General features: G+C 49.7%; 1 long non-coding RNA gene across 1 annotated transcript; it reads right to left on the reverse strand.

The window, feature by feature from the left end:
* Nucleotides 1–3,015: 3,015 nt before the first annotated feature.
* LOC135444967 (uncharacterized) lies at nt 3,016–6,987 on the reverse strand. Its single transcript, XR_010439388.1, has 3 exons — nt 6,915–6,987; nt 4,607–4,688; nt 3,016–4,494 (listed from the first exon to the last, which is right to left on the reverse strand). It is a non-coding gene; the product is annotated as an uncharacterized LOC135444967 (long non-coding RNA).
* Between the last annotated feature and the right edge of the window lie 8,932 nt (nt 6,988–15,919).

Genomic DNA, 15,919 nt, shown 5'->3' on the forward strand with positions numbered 1-15,919 from the left:
CAGAGCTCCCAAAATGTCCCCACTGCTCTGCTGGGCCATGCTGGTTTCCTCCACACTCTGCCATTGAGGCAGCTTCCTTCCCACCATGCTCAAGGACTGAGATGGCATTGCTTTATCCAGAACCATGTGCAGTTTCCCCAAGGTGCTGTTTGACATGGACTCTTGCCCAAGGCCTCACTTGCTCCAGAGAAGTGCAAGCTGCTCTCCAGTGAGACCAAAGCATTTGCTTAATATCTGAGTTAATTCCTGTGTTCCCCAGATAGGGCAGAGATCAGGCACTTGGAGTAAACTCTCTGTGCAAGACCTCCCTCCCAAATTACAAATGACAGAAGCGTGGTCTTTCTTTTACCCCTTCCCTCCAACCACAGTAGGTTGCTCCTCCTTTGTCTGTCATTTACCTCCCTTGGACATTGTTTTTGCAAGTCCTAGAGGCAGTCTCCTCTCCTCTCTCCTCCTGACGTACAATGCTCAGCCAATTTGCCCACACAGTCAGGAGCTGGGTTCCATCAGGCCTCTAGTTACCATGCTCCTTCAGGAGCTGCCTGGAGAATGTTCTCGAAGGGCATTGCAGGCCATCTTTCAGTGGTCAAGCACTTTGGTGGGGTTTTGGCATGGAAACCTCTGCAAGTCAACAGGAGAAGTCTGAAAGCAGCACCAAACCACAGAAGGTTTGGGTGGGCAGGGACCTTTAAGGATGACCTGGTGTACATCCTGCAGTGAGCACGGACATCTCCAGCTAGCTCAGGATGCTCAGAGCCTGGCGTGGTGCTGAGCCTGATGCTGGCCATCTTCAGCACAGTGTGCAGCAAGGAGGGATGTGGTACTTTCCATTGTCAGAAGGGTATTTTCCTCCATGTCCTCCATCAAAAAAAAATTTTTTATTTCCTCAAAGTCTCCAGATCAAAAGGACTATTTCCCCTCCTACCAAACAGACAATCAGACAATCCTATTGCATGTAGTCTCAAAAGTCACCTCCCTGAGCAGCCTGCCCTGGTGAGTCTCCCTCTTTCAGCACAGGACAATGAGAACAGAAGAGACCTGGGCTGTATCTAGTCCCTTGCTGTCACAGACAAAGGCCAAAACTTGTCCATAAAGTCCTCTGCAGAGACTCAGCTCTGCAGAGCTGTTCCGGGCAATGTTTGGTTAGCAAGAGTAATATTTATGTTAAGCATGAATGAGAATCAAACATCAAGCACAGGTTTCAGTTCTGGTTTGGCATTTCCTGAGCAAAACCCCAACAACATATGAAATCTTTAAACCTTCAGGTCTGCATTTCACACTCTCTCTCATGTGAGTGTGTGCCTCCAAGCAGGCTGTCTTGGTATTCTGCAGCGTGGCAATAACAAGCTGGCATTTAGCTGAAAGACACTGCTCCCCTGTTTCACCCACTGAGCAGGTCCCAAGGTGCACAACAGGCTGTGGAAAGGTTTCTAGAAATCACTTGGGGTCCTGCTGAGAAGCAGCCACCTCTGAGCATATTGCAGCACTCACTGAATGGCTTCCAACAATGTGAGAGCTTCATTTGTGAGACTCCGAAGGAAATTGCATCCAGTTGTCATTGCAAAAGAGGGAATTTAAGGCATGCACAATGTAATTATTCCCATTGGGAACTGCCAAAAACAACAGGGTGGCACCCCATTGCTGGGGGAGGAGGGGGCAGAGGACAGCGGGGAGAAGCTGTAGCCTATCTCCTGCTGTGTGTGGCCAGGACTTTGATGTCCTGTCTCCTCCAAGCACAAGCCCATCCCCACAGCATCTCAGGCCCTCCCGGTGCCACAGGGGAGCACCAACAGGGCTGGAGGCACAGGGGAACCCCACCAAGGAGCCACAAGCTCTTTGGCTGCCTCGTGTGGGAGCAGGGACCTGTACTCTGGAGAAACAGATGCCTCGGGGTAAGGCCACCAGCAAACAGTTTGGAAGGTCAAAATTTCATTTACAACATGTTATCAGCAAATCACCTGGTTCCAAGTAGGTATTTATGTACTGAGTTCTCAATTTAGCAGGAAATTGGATATCTAAACATTTTTGAGGATCTGTATGTAAAATGAGAGCAACAGCACCTCAAATTTTAAGGCAGGTATTTCTGAGGTGACAGAAGCTCCTCCTGGTGAGCTGGGCAGCGCTGGCAGACAGAGAGGGGCACTGCTGTCCTTCACTGGGCTCTCCCCAGCCAGGACTCACACTGGAGGCTCTGTGCCACCACCTCTGCTGCCCAGAGCCCTTCCTGGCACTGCCCACAAGCCACAAGGGCTCTGCCTCGGGGAGCTCGCTGCCTTTGCAGAGGTCCTGGCGCAGGGAGCCAAGGACAGCCATGGCTGGGTGGTCAGGCTGGAAAGGCCAGGCAAAGCACATCTGTAAGCTGTCCCTGCCACCCCTGGGCTCTGCAAAACATCCTCAATTGTCACCAGGGTTTGAAAAGACCTGGGAAGCAACACCTGGATCAAATCTACACTTCATTAACCTGTAAAATGTCCTTTCTTCTCTACCCAAGCTCTTCTCCTCCCAGTGTACAAAGCAAAACATAGCAAAGAGCTCTGGGGGAGGCTGGGCCTGGAAGAGGCTCAAAAGAACCTAATCTCCTTCTCCTGTGTATGTTTTTGCTCTGTAAAGACTTTGTATACGTTGTTGCTCCAGATGTCGGCAGCAGAAGGGAGCAGCCAGGCTGCAGACAGCAGCAGCCACAGGAGAGGGATGTGATGGACACCCTGCCCAGCCAGGGGATATCCTGGCAAAGGTGGCACTGCCCTCCTGTCCCCACAGCAGCACCCAGCTCTGCTGGCATTCACAAACCCATTCCCAGGGCTGATCCTGCTGGCAGGAAAGACAGCCTGGCTGCTGTTGTTAGGAGCAGCAAAGTCTCCGCTGCTCTCCCATGAGGAGAACAGCTCAAGGGAAAGCCTGGATGGGTCTGAGCAATGGCTGGAGCTGGATGTCATGGGCAGGACAGCATTGTACTCGCTGCCAAAAGGTAGGAAGAGTCCTACAAATAACCAGTTGCACATGAAATGGCCAAAGCCTGCTGATTAATCTCCAGCATCAGCTCTAGATTTCAGTAGTTGTTTTGATCTGTGTGTTAAATATTCCCAGTGCCTTTCTGAAAGCACATTTGCAGAGGTTTAACAGCAATTAAATTCATATGTATCTCTTGCATGGGAGCTCAGCTTCACTGAATATGGTTTCAATAATCGAGTGGTATTTTGTTTACATGCTGTAATTATGATATTAAAATCTATTCCTAAACCTCACTGCAGACAGAGATTTTTTGGTGTATGGCAGCCTTTGCAATGGAGAGCATGATGCAGAGGAAAAAGGTGACAAGGTAAGTGTGGGGTGAGCACTCATAAGATGACCCAACACCACAAACACAGCTGAGTGGGGTTCCTGACATCCAGCAAGAGGGCCACAGCTTCCAGCTCTTCAGCTGAAAGCTACTGGATGGCTAGCTGGAATCCCTGAGAGACAGGCACTAGCAGGGGACTTATGTGGGATGCTCTGTGTCCTAACAGGGTCACCAGATGGATAAAATATTTCTGCTTATAGCTGTGGCTTTAAGATTCACACAGCTAGGGCTCACACTTAGCATGAAGATTATGCTCCCCTCAAGTGATAGGATCCCAAATCTTAGCCCTTTAAATTTACCCAGGCCTGCTAGGAAGGGCTCAGAGTCGCCCAGGGGAATTTACCATTTGAAGTAAAGCTTTCTGGAGAACAAGAACCATAAATCAAGCACAAGGTACTTGATACCATCTCTGGCTCAAAAGCCTTCAGCACTTTCCCTCTCTGGATTTGTATCTCCTTCCTTGTGGCTGTCTTCTCAACATGCAATGTAAGCTTTTGTAGAGAAGTGCTCTGTTGGTACTGAATGCTTGATACCCAGAGATTTTGCCTTACAAGCCACAGCCAGTGCCCCAGTGAGGACATATCCAGCCCATTTAGCCCAGGAGATAATCAGTTAGAGGTGGTGAGGAGAAGTATTTGAGATCTTGTATTTTCTCTCAGTTGTGAATGTGGACAACCCTGCCCCATTCCATGGCAGAGTCAGATCATGATGGTGTGAACAAATCTCCTTCAGCCCACTGGAACTCAGAGAAAAAGCTCAATGCAGGTGAGTAAAGGTGAAAAGAAGTTGTGGTTTATGTTTCTCATCTCTCCACCTCACAGCACGTGCTTTTCCCTGCTGCCTCCCACCATCACCCCAGCTACACTGCAGAAAACAGTGACTGGTGACTGGTTTGGTGGGAAGGTCAGTATATAAGTATTAAGTGAGGGTGGAAGCTCTGGACAAGCCCCTGCCTGGGCTCAGGCAGTGTAGATGCATTCTGTGCCTGCCCACAGCACCATCACAGCCAGCGCCTGGTCAGATCCTGCCAGGGCCATGCCAGTCTTGCCATGCCAACTTTGCCTCAATAAGCTGGACAGCACGGCGCAAGCTCTCCGGGCTGCGTTACACGACCAGCTGAGCAGGATCCAAGTGACTGCTCTTCTCTTAAAAATCTGTGGCCACAAAAGAGAGTTAATTTGTTTGTCATGTGTTGAGTTGATGACTTTCCTCCAAGCAGAGGAGCTGTGGGAAGAGAAACAGTCAGGGGCTGAGATGAAACGGTACCTCCAGCACTGAAAATGAAGCAGATTTGCCTGCAGTGAGTTTTCCTTCCCAAAAGCCATGCCTGGATAATGTCGGTTTGTACCTAAGAGATAGCAGAGCTGTCAGGACGTACTGCGTGCGGCCGCACAAGGAAACACAGACGTGACCCCTTGGCTCTCAGGAACAAATGTAAGGGGGAGGGGGGAAAAGAATTAGCAGAGGAAGAAAGCAACAAAACCCAAATTCATACAGCAAACAAATGTGAGAGCTTCTATTTTTACTCAGTAATCTACATGCCTGGCCCCCTTCCTATTTCTTCCATTTTTAATCTACAGCAAATATCTCTGAACTGTGCTGAGACAATAAATCTAGGGCCCTTTGAAGATCTTGGGCGGCAGTGCAACAACAATACACTTTATAAACTAAACATTTTGGAGCTTCATTTTCCCTTTGATCTGCAGTGGTACCCCGTACCCCCACTGCATGCGTGTGCACACCCTGAGGCACTTGCACATCCTGCTGAATCCACCATGCCATGGGAGGTTGGGATGTTCTCCACCACTGGTGATGGACACGAGGGAGGTCATGAATGGCTGTAACACACAATGTGCATCCACTCAGGGATGCACATGTGAGCAGAGCTCTTTTGGTAAAAGGACACTGTCAGAGATGTGACCACTCCAACACTGGTAAACAGCAGAATTTAAAAGGCCACAGTGGCAGAATTAATTGCTCAATGGTAGGGGCAGGAAGTGGTTATAAGCAATAGCTTTTTAAAGCACAGTGAGAGAAGAGGAAAGGAACTTTATTGCATGGTATCTTCCTTGTACCCACAGGAACCTCAGCAGGGTCGTGCCCATGAGATCCACTATACAGCCTTCAGCCCTGAGCTGGCAGAGTGAGTGAGGGCAACAGCTCTTTGTCATCCTTTGTGCAAGCCTGCTCTGGACACTTCGCCTGTGGGGTTCACAGACAATTCTTGACAGTGGAAAAATAATGATGTGATCCCTTCACCACTCTAGTGGCTGTATAGCTGAGCCCACTATGGCCTCCCACAGCCAGTGAGCTGAAGGGATGCAGAGCATTTATGAACTGCACGTTAATCACCAGTGCATCACTCACTTAATTCCCAAATACAGCTCCCCTGGGCCAGTGAAATTGCTGTAGATTAGCAAGTAAATGGGATCTCTAAGCACAGCAATTTGGGACAAGAAATAAAAAAAAATCCACAGCTCAAAGAAAGAGAGTGAAATCTGGCTGTGAGAGGCATGTGTGGCCCAGGCTCATATTTCCTGGTCACAGAAATGTGAAGGCCCTGTTTCATCAGCTCAGTCTCCAGGAGTCAATACTCACAGAGCTCTGTCACAGCAGCTAACAGAGATCAATCCTACTGAGCCAGAAAAGAAAGAAGTGGTCACATCTGGAGACACCCTGGCCTCTTCTCCAAGGACTCTCAGCCAAGAGCCAGCCTGGATCAAACCTCTTTGGCTTACAGGAACTGACAGGATCACGGTAGGAGTGAGGAGATCCATGGGTGTGTCCCCTTCACTGCAAACAGACCAGCATTGCTGTGTGATGGAGATGTTACATCCTGAGAAACAGACAGAAGGCTGCTGCCTATCATTCTAACTCATTTTCTGGATAATCCAGCCACTTGTAACCCTGCTATTGTGCAAGCATCAATTCAAACTCCAGAATGACAACTTCTACTGCTTTTTTGGGCTCATTCCTGACAACTATGCCCAGAATGGTTGAGCTGTCACCAGAAGGTTTCCCCTAACTTAGTTGATTCTGGGGAAGAGCTGCACCAGGCGCACACAACTGTGGGGCTAGAAGAGCAGGGCAGTAGCTGCAGCATTTTGAACCAACAGCATCCTCCAGCTCCCACCCTCCAGAAACCAAAGGGAGGACAAAACCCCATTGTTTGACAAAAATTAATTTCCTGTGAAGGCTTCAGAATGAGTTGAAAGCACAGGGGAGTGCACACACAGAGAGCCCAGAGCCTGAAACCTGAGCCAGAGTAGGCTGCAGCAAGCCAGCCTGATGGAGCAGGGAGCTCTCCATCCATCCATCCATCCATCCATCCATCCATCCATCCCTCCCTGAGGGATGCGAACCGTGCTGCCCCGCCTTGTTGTATTCATATTTCTAGAGTCCCAGCTCTCAGGCTGCCACAGCTCTCAGCTGTCCTATCTTCTATTGTTGTTATTACATTTCTGGAGTCCCAGCTCTCAGGCGACCTATCTTCAATCACGTCGGGGTCACCGCTTGTTGTTATTATATTTCTAGAGTCCCATACTGTCGCAATCGTATTTCTAAAGTCCTGTACCTTCTCAGTGATATTTCTTGGGCGCAGTTCTTCACAGCACAGACTTCTTCTTCTGCTTGTTGCTGCTTCTTAGTCAGGATTCCTTCCAGGCTCTCCCTGACTGGCCAAGCCCACCCCCTTTTATTACAGTTATCTTCACTAGCTACAGCTGCAGCCCAATTAAGGACATTGCAGCTGCAGCCCATCAAGACCAACTGGGGCTTATCAGGGCAAGGCCGATATACAGATATTCAAATACAATACAGATATTTTACTAGGACTCCTACTATATTTCCCCCTTTTCTTTTTCTTACAGAGACAGGTTTTATATATTCTACTTACAAATATACAATACATATATTTTCCCAGCTCTTGACTGTACAATACAATACAACTAGGACTCCTACTATACCGCCTTGGCCGGAGCCAGCCAGCAGAGGGGAGCGCTGGTGTTTGGACAGATGCAGGTCTATGTCATGGGCAGAAGGGCTGAGCAAAATGCTGACCCTCCGCTGCACACTATGGATCCCTCCAGAATAATTATCCAGGCTCCTTTCAGCCATCTTAGAAGGTCTTGTTCTCCAGCTGCTTCTCAGGTCCTCTCACACTAGGTCTTCTAACCATGAGGATTGTCAAAGCCAAGCTTCAGGAAATTCTCCCTACCAAAATCAGAATATCCTTCTGAAAATGTAAGATTTCTTTTTAAAGGATTGAGGTCTTTGGTTCGCATTCTTGCTGTGAAAGCTACACACAAGCTTCCCTCTCCCCTCAGGAGCCCTGTTGTCATTGCTTTGAGGATGTGGGAGATGAGAGCCATGTGTGAGCACAGCACTCCAGGAGCTGCAGCTCCAAGAGTATTCAGAGAGCAAACCCCAAGGAGAGGGGTTAAGTTTGTCTCTGGTGTCTCAGGTCCTGCACAGGGGATGGTTGTGCAGTGCCTGGGAGCGGCTGGGGGTGGCTGGGATGTTCCCCCTAGATAATTCATTCTGCTTTCAGACAGTGCACAGGGAGAATAAGTATGGGACTAAACACTGGCTACGTGTTCTGTACAGCACAGAATTTAGGGGCCAGAGGAGCTCCAGAAAAGACTCAGGGAGGTTGTTTAGTCCACCACAATCCCAAGAGTGCATCAGCTATGCCTGCAGTGCTTCTGACATTTTTCCAACCTCTCCTTTGAGACATATCCACCAATGGATTTCCACCACTCTTTTATCCATTAGTAGGGGTGACCTAGGACATGTTTAACAACTTGGGCAGGGAACAGAGAAGGTAAACACTGGAGTGACTTTACTTTCCAGGATGAGAGAAGAGAACAAAGTCAAACAGAAGTAAGGAGGTGGATGGCAAAGCTGAGAAGAGCCACAAAAGGCTGCCAAGATTTGAAATTTTGTCTCCTTCCACCCTCCAAGAGCTACACAAACCCTAATCCTCCTCTTGCCACATCTGGGGGCCCAAAAGGCTTCCAGATGGTTGACAAAAGAAGAGTCAGGGCTATGTCAGCACCCCATGAGGTCACATCACTGCTGGGAGGTGATGTGTGAGACCATGACTGTAAAACCCCTGTCTTCATCAGAAGCCAGCACTGAGCCCAGGAGCAAGGTCATGTTGGGGAGGACACGTCCCTGGTGAGTGGTGCTGCTCTCTCCTATCCAAACACCCTTTCAGGTTGTCAGGAGTTGGTGGTGCCCATGCCAGGGCCTCTCTGCTGCAGCAGATCTCCAGCAGCTGGCTCATTGCAGTGCAAGGCTCCAAGCCTGTTACAGCCCTGTAATAGCAGAGCAACTCCATTCGGTACAATTCAGCATTACCACTGCTGTTGATCTTGGCGTGTTATTTATCCATCTCCCAAGCCATAAATTTCCTTCCTGGACTCCGTGACTTGCTTTATAACCACACTCTTTGCGCTGAGACTGCAAAGCCCTGGGGGCAAGACCTTTGCCTCCACACTTTCTATTTAGGGCCATGCAGTTTTATGACACTTAACAGAAAGAGTAACTTCCCAGATGACTTTGCAGCCATCACAGAAGTTTTTTTTAAATGCTACCTTTTTGGCTACTCAGAAGGTCACTGACAGGAGCAGGGATAAGCCTCAAGCCCAAGCTGCTACCACATGGAGATGAGGAGATGCTGGTAGCTCACTTGCAAATACGACCTACAACAAAGCATAAAATATTTGCCCTGTTCTCCCAAATGTATCAACATTAAATCCCCCACCAGGATCTCATTACTTGGCTTCTGTTTCTTAAGTCTGAAGCCTTTAAGGAGGTGAACAGCCCCACCACATTATCACTGCAGGCTCAGCTGCCTGCATGATCTCTGCACCAAGCTTTGGGAGCTGAAGCAAAAGCAGTGTTTGCACTGCACACATTCATGTTTGACTCCCAGAGAGGCCCTAAGCTCACCAGCCTCCCAGCTTGTGCACCAGGACCAGCATCAGCTGGCTCCTGCTCCCATCCCTATCCCAAAGTCAGCCATCCCCACCAGCCTTCCTGCTCTGGACCTCTTCAAGGGTCACTTTTCATTGGGGTGAGGGAACTCAGCAATGCTTTCCATCCCTGCCTGCCTCAGCTTGGAGGGGTCCCTTGAGTGCCCCATGGAAGGAAAGGCACATCTGGGCTGGATCACAGGGTGGTGCAGTGGCTTTTACAGCTACATCCTGCATATGTTTCTGAGCAGGACATGTATTCTCACAGATTGGGATGCACAGAGCCCCCAGGGCTGAGGGCCCTCACTCACACAAGTCATCCCAGGCTGCCCCCTCTTTGGAAGGCTCAGCTGTGGACACCTTGGCAGGCTGGAGGTGGTGGGAGGAGATGCTCTGGCCCATGCTGTGGCTGATGCTTTCCCACTGGGCATGGAAAATTGCTTTCTTCTGAGAACAGAGGCCAAACGGAGGGAATCATTTACACCATTGGGAAGTGGGTGTAACACTGCAATTTACTGGCATATTGCAGCCACAGAGGCAGGGACTTTGCATGGATAAAGAGAGCTGTGAAGAAAACAAGGGAGGAGGCAATGAGGCTGAAAGTAAATCCACAGAGATCAATAATGTTACATTAGATTTATGCCAGTTAGTAAACCAAAGGTTGTGCTCTGCTCTCTGCAGCACTGGTTTATCACAGCTCCAGATTTTATGCCACGGTCACTGCAAGCAGGATCTGTCCCCTGAGGTTTTAGGAATAACCTCTTTCTCTCAAGACTCTTTTCTTTAGCTGTCTGTGGGTTGAGAGAAAGAGACAATGATGTGTGGATGGAAAAACAACCAAAAAAAAGAACTAAATTAAAATTAAAACGCAGCAAGACTCCAAAGAATTTACAGATGTCTCTCCTCTCCTTCCCCCCACTGCCTCTCCGTGGTCAGCTGTAAATATTTATCTGGCAGGCTGCAGTGAAAGGCATGGCCCAAAACACTTAATCACAATTCCAGCATGGCTGCCCTCCAGAGCACCCCAAACTTGGGGGACGGTGGTTTTTTTCTGCAGCATTGTCAGAGGAAGGCACTTGTGTCCTTATGCAGGCAAACAAGCAACTTCAAAAGCAATCTCCATTATGGGCTGCTGGGTGCTTTGTTTGTCTTCTTCCTTGGATATTTTTTCTTTTTAAAGGACCTGGTTTTCTTTTTAAGCCTGAGTGGTGAAGGTGGGCAAGCCCTGTCACCCCACTGTCAGCAGCAGCCTGGTGCTGACTGACAGGCAGAAGTAGAGTTGAAGTTGGACTGGATCAGTGAGGAGGTTTGGGAAATCTTCCCCAGAATCAAAGGAATTATTATATTTCTGTAATTCACCCCAAACTGTTCCACAAGTACTGGTGGAACCTAACCCCATCTTCCCTATGAAGGGTGGCTCTGGGCTGGAGCCTTGGCAGCTTCCATGGGTCTCTCAGCAGAAATTTGGGACAAGTGGAAGCACTGCTAGAGCCTGGCAATTGCAGGGGCTTTGCTTTTGAGGCTGCCCAGCAAGAAATACCATTGGCACAGGAACTGCTGTGCAGCAATGGGTACCTGCAAAATCACAAGCATAAACCATGGGACCAGGGACTTGCAAGCCTCACTCCCTGGTTTTCACTCTCATGGTGAGTCTGGCCTTCTGATGTACCTCCTGCAAGGATTCTGGGAAGATTTCCCCATCTTCAGCTGCACTGTTCCTCCCCACAGACAACCATTACATCAGCTCTAAACCTTGTATATTGATATTTCTGCATCTCCTGGTGGCTCAGTCTCCAGTCTGGGAGAGGAGAAAGGACCATAACACACAAGGCTGTGGGTCCTCTGGAACTCACCCTCAGGGCCTTCCTCTGTGTTTGCTCCTGCCCCAGGGGCTAGAGCACATAAAGAGGCAGCCAATGCTCACTTTGTGTCCCAGCTTCCAGCCTCCCCAGCCAATGTGTGGCAGAGTCTTCCTTGGGAGAAGAACTTAAACGTCCCACCAAAAGCTTGGTTGCTACTTCACCATAGCGATTATTGCCTCAGTTTCCAGATGAAACACAAACATATTTTGTTTTTACAGTTCTTTGCTATTTTCTGCAGGGAGTGGCACACTTTGGCCAAGCAGAGCCATGCATGACATCATATTTTCTTATTGGCCTTTACTGCACTGCAATTGCCTCACCAGTTATTGCCACTTACTGCCAAGTAGCTGTTTCACCACCTGATTATCAGCCTGCCTTTATGCTTTCCTGGGCATTGAGATTCACTTCACTTTCTCCCTCCTCCTTGCCATTATTTCCAGTGGAAATGATGCTCTGTCAGCACATCTGCAAACATGCAGATTTCCTTGAAAAGGCAACCCCACTACTTGCTCCTTTAGAGCAGGTGATCAGTGACCACACAGATAAATTGGTCTGAGGTTAATCTATAATCCTGTCAGGGGCTGCTGCAATTTTTTACAGTCTCAGAGCCTAGAGAACTGTTAAAGCCCCCTCCCTCTAAATATAAATATATGATAATCTCAACATCCTTCAAGAAATAAACTCCCTTCTCTGTTGTAATAATTGCAACCTTGCCATTGCAATGCAAAGGGTACCTAAAAATGCAGACCAGCTAAATCCAAAAGTTTTCAAAACCCAGAGTAGACAGAGTTCAAACTGCAGAGTTTTTTAATCTACTTCTAAAGCCAGTGCTGTGAGATTTGAGGCCTTTGAGATTTTGTAATCTCTAGGGCTGCCAGTATTGCAGCAGTTCACTGTGAGCACTGACCCCAGCTGCAGCACCATCAGGGGGCTGTAGGATGCTCTGGATAAGGCAGGCTTTCCCAAAGGGCTCTCTTTGCTTTGACCACAATGGACTGCTAGGTTTTTATTGCACACAGGGCACTGTACCATGGGATATTTGCAGTCTCCCTAGTGCTGGTGTTCTCTGAGCCCACCCCACTGAATACACAGCATCCGATCCCAAAATCCCAGAAAGTGCGAGGCCCACCTTTTCCCCTTGCAGTGCAATGAATGGCATGGTGCAGGGGCACATGGGGAAAGGCTGCTTTTATGGCAGGGGGCATGGTGCCCTGGACAAGGGGGGAGGTGAGGGGTGGCTTTACATGGGGACATCCCAGGGGACAGCCCCAGCAGTGCCAGGCCCTGCCTTGGCAGAGGATGGAGCAGAGCTGTGCTCCGAGTGTCCGTGCTCCGTGGATCCCTGCTGAGATTACCCAGCTGCAATTCCCAGCACCTGCTCTGTGGCTGCTCCTCATGTCCAGCAGGCAGGCCCTTGGGGTGGCTGCTTCATCCATCACTCCCTGCTCCCCTGGGACAGCCAGCCGCTGCTGCCTTCATACAGCTGAGGCAGACGCGGCAGGGAGGGGAGGGCACGTGGGCAGAGGAATGTTCTCCATACTGCAGCTGCTGCCAGGCTGACAGCAGCAGCCAGAGCTGGGCTTTCCCACGGTCCCTTCACCTTCCCATCAGTGTGGGGGTGAGGTGCCAGCCTGGCCCCTGGCTGCTGCCCTGCTTTCAAGGGGTGGGGAAGTGGAAGGGGCTGCCTGGGCTCAGCTGGAGCTTCTCTGCCCCAGACATTAAGCATGATGACATTTTGGCAATGCACTTTGTCCTCCTGTTTTGTGAGCCAAGAGTTTATAGACCCCCAGGGAGAAGAACTTCTTCTTCCTCCCAGCCACTACCAGTCCTGCTTTTAGCTGCAGGCACCTTTGCTGCATGCCCCTGAGCTGCAAATGGGTCTCTGCTGCCACTCGTTCTCTTGGCTTATCAAAGGGGGAAAAAAATAAAGAAAAGAGAAATCAAGCATATATTTGCTGCTTGCTTTTCCTCTTCAGGAACTGATTGGGAACAGGAGTTTTTCAGCCTGGCCAGTGCCACCCTCCTGCCCACCCCCTATTTTGCCCAAGAATCAGCAAAGGGGCTGCTCCAAAGCGGCTCCACGAGCCTCCTGCTTCTCAGGCTCCTCCCTGAGAAGCAGGAAGCTCATGTTGCCTGCAGACCCCATGGGGAATCTGCTGACTGGAAGGCAGCTCCACATGTTCCACCATCTTCAAGGGACATCTTGGGTCCAGGGTCACATCAGCTCAGGCACATCCCCATCTGCCTGATGTTGGTCTCAGGGTCTTTCTGCTGTTCAGAGATACAGGGGCAAGTCTGTGCTGGCAGCGGTGGTGGGACACCTGGACACAGCATCAAAGAGAAATGGAACCTTCCCTCTGTCCTCACCAGGAAAGGACATCCCCAACAGCCTGGCCCAGCCAAGATTGTGACATGAAAGGATGACTTGAGCTACACCCTGTTTATTTCCATCCCTGCTCTTTCTGTCACAAGCCCAGGAAGCCCAAATTATTTACCGGATACAGAGGGAAACAACAGAGTGATTCAGAGATCAGGAAACTTTTCATTTCTCAGAGGGAAGATAAATACTCTTCCTTTGCAGTAAGTGAATTGTTTGTAGTGCCAGCACCAGGACAAAAAGTGTTGTTCTCCTGGTTGATGTAGGATTGTCAAGGCCAGGCCACCTGTGAGCTCAGCCATCAGGCAGAGGCAATGCTGGCATCTCTAAAGCCTGATGGGGGTTTCCAACCTGTACAGGTCTTAGAAGATTAATTTCTGAGTGCCTGTTGTAAGGAAAAGGCTAAAACTTTTCCAGGCAGCTGCAAGATGCCATGGGAAGGTGAGGAGTTACCCAGTCCATGGTACCCAGCCTCTTACAGTGGCAAGCAACCAGGCAGCAGATGACCCCAGCTGAGAAGCCCAAAGTGTCTGGTTCATGTCCAGAGCATTTCCAGACACACTGCAATGAGCCCTGGCCAGCCTCAGCTCCAGAGAGCAGCAGCATCACTCACAGAGCAAAGGCCTGGTCACACAGGAAGCCCTTGGCAGCATCCCCATGTCAGCACCAGGTGTCTTTGGTGGCCTACCCTGAACTCCTGGGTCCAGAACAGAGCAGTTGATAGAGCAGCGTTCCCTCATGAGTGGGGCTGGAGAGGCACAGAGGGACTCACAGATCTCATCCTGCGCACCCTGGACAGGGTGGTTATATAGCTGGTTCCTATAGCCCAGCCCAACTGGGCAAAGCCACTCAGCTGCCCCAGCTCCCCACTCTCCTGAAGAACAGCTGTAACATCCTTTGGCACGTGGACAAAGCTCACTGAAGGAGCAATGGGAACTGTAAAGCCCCTCTGAATACCTTCTTCTGGTGTTTAGACAGCACAGCCTAAGCCACAAGGAGATTGGATTCCCATAGCCACAAATTACAGAACATGTTCTTCTTTTAACTGGTGCTTCAGATGATCCCAGGCACGTGGGATCAATTGTGGTGGTTAACCACCCTGCAGCACCACCTCAAGCACTCCAGTTAGTGCTGACACTTCTGCCACCTGCTTCCCTTCCCATTCCAGCCACAGCTGAAACTCTTTGTGCAACCAATGATTCCTCTAAGGACCTGAACTCTTTGCTTATTCTGTTCTGCATTTCAGCTCCAAAGGGAGGATCTTTGTGCAGAACCAGTGGGGTTCAAAATTACCCAGAAAATTCAGTATTTTGGTGTGCACAAGTAAAGGCCTATTTACCTCAAATATTGTGCTGTCTCCCAGGGGCAATCATAAGTCTACAGTTTGTGGAGCACAACAGTAATGAAAGCCCCAGAAATACCACTGGAGATGGGAAGGTCAGGTGATTTAATAGGAACCATATGTGCTGCTCCAAGTTTTCTGAGTAATCCAGCTTCTGCATGTCCTCGCTGCATTACAGACATGATGCATCATCTCCCCTTTCCTTGGCTTCGTTACGGGGACTGAATCTCCCCCGAGACCCTAATTGCTTCAAATGCTCTCTGCTCTATTTATATTTGATTTTACCCAGTGGTTTCAAGCAATAGTGATCCTGAATGACTGTTGATCTAGGGCTGCACCCTGACTGACATCTGCTTTGAAGGCGTTGTGTGCAGGTCTGTTTGAGTAACAGGGCAGAGAGGACTCTGCTCTTCAATTAGAAGCTTTATAATGATCCAGCCAATACAATGTTTTTCTTCACAGACAGAGCCATGTGACCATGATGGTTTTCATATCTGTGAACTTAGTTTCAGGCTGATGTGTATCTTTCCCCTTTCTTTGTATTGGGTCCTTGCCTCGGTGTTCCCCTCACAAATTGGTGGTAGCTCCCCTCACTTAGGCCCAAGTGCTGCCAAACCTTGATAACCCACCCTGTCCTATCTGAAAAAGGACCTTTCCAGCCCTGCCTGGTGGAAATAACTGCAGCAGGCCCCACTGCTGGCAGCCCTGGCATCTAGAGGTCAGCAGAGAGGGGGAAGGGAACATTTTGGACACAGACCTGCCTCAAGGCCCGGGCACAGCGGCGCCTCCCTGCGCCGCCACAAGGGCTGGGTGGTGGCGGAGGGCGGGGGCAGCAGGAGCACGGGGAGCAGACAGATGGCTACACAGCCAACCCGGCTATTACCGGAATAAATTGGGTAAATCACAGGCTAAGCAGTTGCTCTCCCCGCGGTAGAAGAGGATGTGACACTGTGATTGAAAATTAGCAGCATCTCTCAGGCAATCATGGCTGGGAAGCTTGCTGTGCTGGGAAGCTCCGCT

The sequence above is a fragment of the Zonotrichia leucophrys genome, chromosome 3 (genome assembly GCF_028769735.1).
Source record: "Zonotrichia leucophrys gambelii isolate GWCS_2022_RI chromosome 3, RI_Zleu_2.0, whole genome shotgun sequence".
Taxonomy (NCBI): Eukaryota; Metazoa; Chordata; class Aves; order Passeriformes; family Passerellidae; genus Zonotrichia; species Zonotrichia leucophrys.